Genomic DNA, 9,415 nt, shown 5'->3' on the forward strand with positions numbered 1-9,415 from the left:
TCATCCCTTGAGGGAATAAAAAGGTAGGTGTAAGAGAATATGTCGTGCAAATCCACATAATATATAATAGATATAGCTATATTTTACCAATAACTGCGCAAGGCGTGACATGCTCAATTTATTTGACTAAAATAAACACACCCCGACCATGACTGCATATATTTGACTCAACAGATTTTGACGGTCCATTTACGAACATTAAATTACCTCTCACAAGACGAAATTATGAGTGAAAATTGGCGGTGTTTAGAAGCGGGGTGCAGTGAATATGCTTCATAATGCGATGTGGGGAGGGTGGGAGGTGGCGGCCCACGCCGGAAGGGACGTACCTACTTCCTCGCTTTTATATTACATTTTTTCTCGGACGATGGAATTTCGAAAATATAAGCAACAAGAAATCCCACTTGCTCGCATGATAGAGACATTTTTCATAACTGATACCATAGAATACGTATTCTATGTATAGAACGGTAACTCTCCGGTCTCCACCAGCGGCTGAGCTAGGATTACCTCACCCCCCTCGGTTTTACTTTAGTCTTCAATCGTATGGGCGCTTAACGTCACACACACAGCTGCGTGTGTATTATAACGTTAATGTATAGTGTCTGTGGACACTACACATATGTAACGGCCTCTGTGGTCCAGTGGTTGAGCGTTGGACTCACGATCCAGAGGCCCTGGGTTCGAATCCCGGTGGGAAGATATCTCAAAACACGTTATGATTCCTAGTTTGGTTAGGACATTACAGTCTGTTCACCTGATTGTCCGAGAGTAAGATAATCCGTGCTTCGGAAGGCACGCTAAGCCGTTGGTCCCAGTTACTATTTACTGATGTAAGTGAGTAATCGTTACATGAGCCATGTCAGGGGCCTTTGGCTGCTCAATAATAACCTTGAAACCAGGGTTGATGAGGCTGGTATTCCACCTCACAACCCACTCGATAAGAGGAAGTGTCTGTGAAAAATGAGGTTATTTATATGAAGTGTCCGGGTTGTGCCGATGCTAATCGCTGGATATGTCTTTTGTACCGTTTTGACGGTAACCTACCTACGCAGTCATTGGTGTAGATATGGATTGCAAACAATGTAACATTATATTTTATTACTTCAGATATAAGACGTATCCGAAATGATTGATTCGATAGACACATTCATAACGGTAGCTACCTTGTCTCTCCGGGCATAACGGAAAAACAAAAGATCGATTTCTTTCATATTTACGATGAAGAAGAATTTCCAACAAAGGTATTTTTAGAAACCTATTATACCAATCGTCCAAAGACACAAAACTATAATAAGGTCATGCCATAAAAACTTATACTAGAAGTGGCAGTAAATTGCCTTCTGAAGATTTGTAGCTCCGTCTACTCCGAGTCAGCGCAGACCAAGAGCAGTGAAGAGGCACTTTCTGAAAACATTGAATAATTAACTTTATTAACATTATCATAAAGTGGTGCTCTCTTCTCCCTGGCAAATAAAGACTCGAGGTGCCACGAGTCGGCGCGAACAATTTGTTTTTGTCGAACAATGTGGCATTTTATGAGAATGGTCTTCTTCTATCGTGTCGGTTGTGAGGTGAATTACCAACCTCAAAGGCCCCTATCGTGGCTCATGTAACGACTACGTACTTACATCAGTAAGTAGTAACCGGGACCAACGGCTTAACGGTCCTTCTGAAACACGGATCATCTTACTTTCGGGCAATCCGGAAAAATCAACCAACATTTAATGTTTTTTCAGTGAAATCAGAAAGTAATTGCCTCATCGTTGCTCTGGGTCTGCCCAAAGAGATACCACGTCAAGCCAAGTACTTAAATGGTAAAATAATTCATCGGATGCAGAACGGGTGCGTTAGGTTTAACAATGTCAGTAGCTGCGAGAACGGGTTATAAATTATGTATGGAGCGGCGGCGGTTATCTCACTCCGAAGCTTCCGTCGGCTTGCGAATTAGGTGACCCATTATACTTTCTTCAAGAGCCCTCCTTTAGTTGTACGCAAAAGTTTCCAAAGACAAAAAGGTTGCGGATTATCCGACACGTTTTCTTTTCAAACAATAAAACTGTTAAGGCTGCATTTTGCTTCACGAAATCGGGGTCGGGCGTACAATAAATATTAGGTTAAGGGATGAACTAATATGTGTTTTGTTGAAAACAGTTTTTGAGCAGTCATATAAATAATAGCTGGAGGAAATTGATGCTTGAAGGAAGCAGCGTGGTCGGCGGACGTGCCCGGCGGCCGGCGCCCCGGATGACGCTGTGTACTCACCATAATTATGTTTACGCAACCTCCACGCCTCTGGCATTGCTGCCGCTTTTATTAAATTTCCCTTTGTTTTCAACCGGTATCCATATAAATTGCAATTTTCTGCGGCCGCAGGAAGACCCTACTAATAGCGTCATAATATCTGGAATACCGAATCGAATTGAATCATCTTGGAGATTACATAAAAACGGTCGCACCTAGCGCTCGTTCGAACAAAAAACTCACTCCCGGTGCGAGAGCAGGCTGTGCTGCCATCTCGCGCGTTGCTAGGAGACGCGGCGATCAATACAGCCTCCGCCGGGCCGCCTAATTACCCCCCGCCCGCCCTGCCGCCCGCGCCCCGCGCCCCCGCGCCGCCCGCCCGAACTTCTCGCCCGCCGCCCGCCCAGCGCTCCACACCAGATTTAAATATCCAATGATAGAATTCACATTCAAATATTTAACATTTCTTTTGTGAATATTTCTCTTACAAGCCCTTTGTTTTATACCAAGATAATTCTTTTGTCCGGTTTATCCATTTTGGGTATTGTTTGAGTTAACGTTTATCTTATTAAAATTATATCCATTTGAAAAGGCAAACTCGAAATTTCTTTAATGCTGAATCATTTAGGGTTTTATAGTCTTATTCAAAATTAAATAATTTGTCGGCATTGTCTTACACGTCCTAATATAATTTGTAAACGGTACTTACTTAGAATACTAGGTACTTATTAATTTTTTTGTTACTTCAATTTTATCTCCAATAAATAGTAAGGACCTAAAAAAAATATAATCGTCACTTGTTTACTATCGTCACTTGGACTTCCTTACTTCCACATAGGGAATGCAATTCCGACTGGAGATCACAAATTCGAGATCCCGCGGGATTGGAAATATCAATCCCGCGAGATCCCTAAATTAATAAAAGTTAGCATGGCTGAAAACAATGAAATCTGCTTGTTTGCGATGTGAGGTAAATGAAAACAAAATATTTTTTGAAAGAAAACAAAATCTTTATCATTTAATATTACTTACTAAATAATTCAGTATTCTTTGGAAATTAACATAATCAAAACAAAAAGTATAACTCAATGAGATTCGCCCAATCCCGTCAATCTCGAACGCGATCTCGTCATATTATTATGCTTCGAGATTGATCCCGAAAAATTGGACGAGATCTCGCGAGATCGGGATACTTCCACATAAAGTCGCCTGCTACCTCCGGAAATGTACGTGAAAGAAGCACGGAGTATGTAACGAGCAGGTGCGTAATCTCTCGCATAATGCATGCGGTAACGGTAATATGCGCGCTGATGTATTGGATATGATGGCGCCCATCTGCGACGAGAGTTGCCGAATAAACCGACGGACGTACCCAGGGAGTAAAGAGAAAATCTGAACAATAAAACAAAGGATATTTAGTTTCCAAATAGTCAAATCAATTACTTTTAACTAAACGTCACATCACGAAATGCCTATGCACACATACACATACAAGCATTTATAGATTTGATATTTTCTTTTTAAGAAATGTTTTATGATTTAGTCTGTGTTTAATTCAAGTTAACTATTTTCAAAAAAAAATTTTTTAAGTATATTTTGTTTTTTTTTCTTGACCATGACTTTCTGGGGGTGGAGGCCTGGAGTCTTAAAACACAGGGTATCCTAGTTTAGGCTCCAGCCTCTACAAATATTGTATTTTTGTATGTATTTATGTATCCATGTGTTTTTTTTTTGTAGAGGAAATAAAGACTTACTTTACTTACTTATGGTATTTGTATGAAAAAGCACACCGTGACGTCATAGAAAGACGTGGTAAGTTGCCTGACTTATTACTACGTTTTTTTAAATTAAATTTCATAAATAAGTTCAACAGAAAACGAATATTATTTTCGTTAGTTTTAGATCTAATTTCATAATTTATCTTTCCTAAAGACAAATTACAAAATGCAAATCTAGAAAAAGAAGCTGCCGTAAGGTGGTAAAAAATATTTATTTTTTTCTTTTTGTATTATTTGCGGATTTATTCAATAAACGTAAATAACGTTTACTAATGACGTCACAACTCAGTATTCGATAGATCGTTTTGAAATTCCGTAAAAACTATCTCGTTTGATTAGTTCCTCACCTAGCCTATACTATGCATCTATGCTGCTTTGTGACTCTCTAAAAGCAACTTCAGCGTTCATCCTGTGCGCACCCCTCGGACACTTCATATAAAAATTTCATTCTTTCCGTGTGCCGCATAACGCGTGAGTGCGAGTGAGACATAATCCGCGCGACCTCCCTCTTAATCCTTATCAGTTTACGGCCATTTATGACTAAAGTGAGACCCAGAGGGGGTGAGGTACGTCGGCGCTCGATACGAATTGGTGGGGGGCGGAGAGTTACCGTTCTGTATGTAGTATTATTCTTTATTCTATGCGCGTTGTATAAGCTCTCACGTTTTTCCGTTCCGTACAGTCATGAGCAATATCATGTACCCACTTTAGAACCCTGTCGCACTAACATATTTGACATTTAGTGAGACTTACTGTTCAATTTGTCAAAAAAGTTAATGTGACATGGTACCAAAGTGTATACATATTAATGCTCGTGACCGTACATCTCTGCCTACTCCTTCGGGGACATAGGCGTGATGCTATGTTATGTTATATAAATTCATTCCATTGCTACCCTTCCCCGGAATACCGTAAAACCGATGTGAGATACCATTTGTTTTATCAGCAAAAACATCACGTAGAATCGTAAATCCTTTCATTACGTTGATGACAAGTCAAATTCAAACTTGCAAGGACATCTAAGATTAGCTGATAAATCTGTTCCGGTATTATATTTTTTTGTATTTATCACTGAAATTTCGCTCTTCGCTGGGACTTGAACACATTAACCTGTCGAAAGATCCGAGAACTACTTAGTTTAAAAAATACAACTTTATTTTCACGAAGTTCTGTGTGTTCATCAATAACTTTACCGCTTTCACGCTTGAACGCAATCGTCTCGAGACCGGTTGTCTCTCCGTCTAGTAGCGACATTGATGTGGATCTTGACGGCATTTATTTAGGTCCCTATTCCCCGGATGCGGCCCTGTTGCCATTTTCTTCATTCAATTTCCCCAGGGGTGCGCACTTAGTACTCGCGTAAACGCCACGTCTTCATGAACGACCTACATAGCACGAATAGCACGGATATAACAGTAATTTAGCACGACTGCACGACTGTCGAGTTTCCGTGTGCAATTATGTTGAATTTGGATATTAATTATTATACTTATATTAAATCATAAACTGCCTATATACGTCCCACTGCTGGGCACAGGCCTCCCCTCAATCAACCGGAGGGGGTATGGAGCATTCTCCACCACGCTGCTCCACTGCGGGTTGGTGGAGGTGTTTTTACGGCTTAACGTGCCCTCCGAAGCACGGAATCATCTTAAATACTTATATTAAATACGAAAATTAAATGAAAGTTGCACAAGTAGAGGTGGGGATAAAAAATATGCAACTCGTTGTCAGAATTCCCTGAAGGAAAATATTGTTTATTGAGTTCTTACAGATCTTTATTTATGAGTCTCTCATTTAGTTCTCCTCTTCTTTGTCCACCCCTGTTCCCAGTTTAGCTGGGGTCGGGTCTCCTTACACGTCTGCGCCAGAGAGCTCTGTTCTGGCTTGTCTCTGTACTCAGATTTTCCAATAGAATCTCTTTCTGCATATTTGACCAGGTAGAATTGACCAGGTAGAAGGCGGTCGGCCTCTTCCACGCGGTCGATCAGGTATGTTTAAGGCCTTCTTGACGGAGTGGTCGTCTTCGCGTCTCAGGATATGGCCGTACCATCGCAACCGGCTTTCTTTCACTTTTTCCACAATCGATGCGACCCTAAACGAACCCCTGACATATTCGTTTCGCACTCTATCCAGTCGAGTCACTCCTCCCGCCCATCTGAGCATTTTCATCGATTTCATATGAGTCTCTCATTTAGTTGTAGTACTTAAATATTTAAATAGAGCTATCACGGATTCTCAAACAATAAAAATATTATAACATAGTCCCCTATTTTGTTTTTTTAAAAGTTCTTATACTAAAAATGACCTAACAAGAACTCGAATCAGAGGTCCCGGACCTCTGGTTTGGTGACCAGGGTATTTAAAAATACCTCATTGAAGCAATTCGCATAAAAAAGCAATATTTATATTTTGTCATTTGTTGATATTGCGCACTTACTTTTATATGCGCAAATGTCAAATTGCAATAATGCTTTTTAGATGAATCGCTTCGATGTGGCATTTTTTACTCCCCTGTCGTCTATAGCCATCTACAGAAAATATTTATCGAATCCACAAATAACTTCCCTCATACAACTTATCTACCAACTAATCATCTCATTGACAGATTCATTTAACTTCTCACCGCAATTCAATTGAACTTTCATTCAACCAAGATAGTCATCAGGCTCTATACTTACCTCGTTTTATACATAGCTATGTATGTTTCTCTATTTTAACTCCTGTTTTATCTACCGGTTTTTAACGTGACTTATTGTAGATTAACGCAAATGGCTGGAATAATCTTCATCTTCTATCGTGTGGGTTGTGAGGTGAATTACCAACCTTATCAACCCTGGTGTCAGAGTTATTATTGAGCCGCCAAAGGCTCCTGCCTTGACTTACATCAGTTAGTAGTAACCGGGACCAACGGCTTAACATGCCTTCCGAAGCACGGATCATTTTACTTTTTGGACAATCAGGTGATTAGGCTGTAATGTCCTAACTAAACTAGGGATCACAAAGTGATTTGTGTTATGTCCCCACCGGGATTCGAACTCGGGACCTCCGGATCGTGAGCCCATCGCTCAACCACTGGACCACGGAGGCCGTGCTGGAATAATGAGGAGCGCTGAGGGCTCGCACTCGGTACAAAATCTAAGACATCAGGCCTGAGGCTGCCCAGTTGGGCGCGAACCGCGGTTCAGGGTGTCACGATTTACAAACAAAACGTCGTCGTCCAATAGTCAAAGCCACAAAAGCGCCTTTTTGAAAAATCACATTCTGATGTGATTTTCCTTAACAAAACATTCATCACTCTAACGTTATCTCATTTTTCACAGGGTCCGCTTACCTAACCTGAAGATTTGACAGGTCCGGTTTTTTTTACAGAAGCGACTGCCGGTCTGACCCTCCAACCCGCGAAGAGAAAATACGGGCCCAATACGGGTTAGGTCACATACCTCCAAATATGCATTTCTCGGGTATGTGGGTTTCCTGACGATGTTTTCTTTCACCGTGGAGCACGTGATAATCATTTACTCAGCGCACGTGATAATCATTTGTATTGTTGTTTCTTCAATAAAACATTGATTCCAATTAGTTAAAATCCCGGTTAAAGTGAGACCACAATTTTTACCTGGATTTTTCTCCCTAATAAATACAAAATCTACTAACATAAGTGTCAACGAAAAAAGTAAAAAGTTAAAAAAAATACCTATTTGATATGAATATGTAGCAAACAGGGTACCTAGTATGCACTAGTTTGACTTTAACTTATACGACCATAACTATCTTATGCATTTTTACGTCGACCCCGCCCCCTAACCCCCCTTTCACCGGATTATCCGGAGCCTGGTTTATAACCGCTCTTATGCAAGAACCGACCGACTACACTGGCACGCTGGCGACTGTAAAGTCAACGTACCCTGTGCTAGACTCGTCTCTGTATTAAAAAGTTTCGAGAAGCGGTGGATGTGTCTACAGAACAGGGGTTAAAAAGGCCACATCGAAGCACTTCACCTAAAAAGCAATATTGCTATTTGACATTGTGCTGCTATTTAATATTTGACATTGAAGTTTTATAATTTAGTACATTTTCCCTTTTCAAAACAACCGAACGCCATTATCCTGTCATTCCGCGATCCTCTCTTCTCTCTCGCTCACTCCTCGCTCTCTCTTTAACACACTACGTTACGTTTCATTTGGCCTACCATTTTTACACTAGGGTATAACGTAGAACTCTTGTCCAAGGATACGGGTGAAGACCTCAACGGTTGCAGAGGCGGATATGGGAGCCACAATAAAAAATATCTTATCATCGGTATGGCAATGCAGGACGGGAAAGGCGAGTCACAGGGACTGTAACCTGTAACCTGACAGAGGGCAGCAGTAACTGTCAGTACTATTCAGAGGCGAAGGACAGGAGTCCTAGTACGGCTTTGAAATAGACTAATCTGGGCGCCATTACACTCGCGTCAGACAGATTACTGCGGAGCGGAAGGCACGACGGAAACCACTGCCCTATTTATCCTTAAAAAGGAGAATGGAGAATGCTACACCGACATTCGATGATGAATAGCAACTCTCACCATTTCTGCATATTGAAAATATTTGCAAGTTGTCTTGTGATTATTTGTGGTTGTGTCCACCCCATTAGGAATTACGGGCGTGAGTTTATGTGTGTATATGTGTGTGACCTGTCCGTGGAAAACCCTTTTTACTAAAACCACGTAGCTAACGGTCAACCCGTAACAATCTTTGCATCTCGCTTCGCTTTTCAAACTTTGCTTTCAAGCAGGATATTCAATAGCGGAGTAAAAACTAACTAGATTCCGAGCTGGCTTTGACGGCAGTTGTATGGGTCTATAGAGAGCGGACCGTGGTGTGCAAATAACGCGGTCTTGTTAGCGAACGAGAGTTCTCGAATGTTCCATGCCAACGTTTGTGCCGCGTTCAGAATGCTGCGGATAGGTATAGAGGGTTGGGAAATAAGGTTCTACCTGTCTAGGTCTCCCTTACTCCCCTCTTATTACGTTATACAGTTAGTTATAGTGTTAGTGACGTCGTAACGAAAACTTTGAGGGATGATTCAGGCAATGATTCTAAGTTAATTTCAACTGGAATTTTCCGTCGCAAAAGTATGAAACTGAAAATAATTAAAAAAGAACACAAAAATTTTCATGGATTTTCCGACAGGAAATTCCACTTGATATCAACTCAGAATCATGGTCTGAATCATCCCCCTCAGTATTTGTTACGGTGTCATTAACACCCATACCTACTTGTATGGCTATGTGTATGTAATTGCACGGGGTGTTATTGAATATTGAGAGGGATGATTCAACTCATTATTCTGAGTTAATATCAAGTAGAATTTTCCACCGCAAAAGTATAAAAAGTATTAAAATTAA

The sequence above is a fragment of the Pectinophora gossypiella genome, chromosome 1, assembly GCF_024362695.1.
Source record: "Pectinophora gossypiella chromosome 1, ilPecGoss1.1, whole genome shotgun sequence".
Taxonomy (NCBI): domain Eukaryota; kingdom Metazoa; phylum Arthropoda; class Insecta; order Lepidoptera; family Gelechiidae; genus Pectinophora; species Pectinophora gossypiella.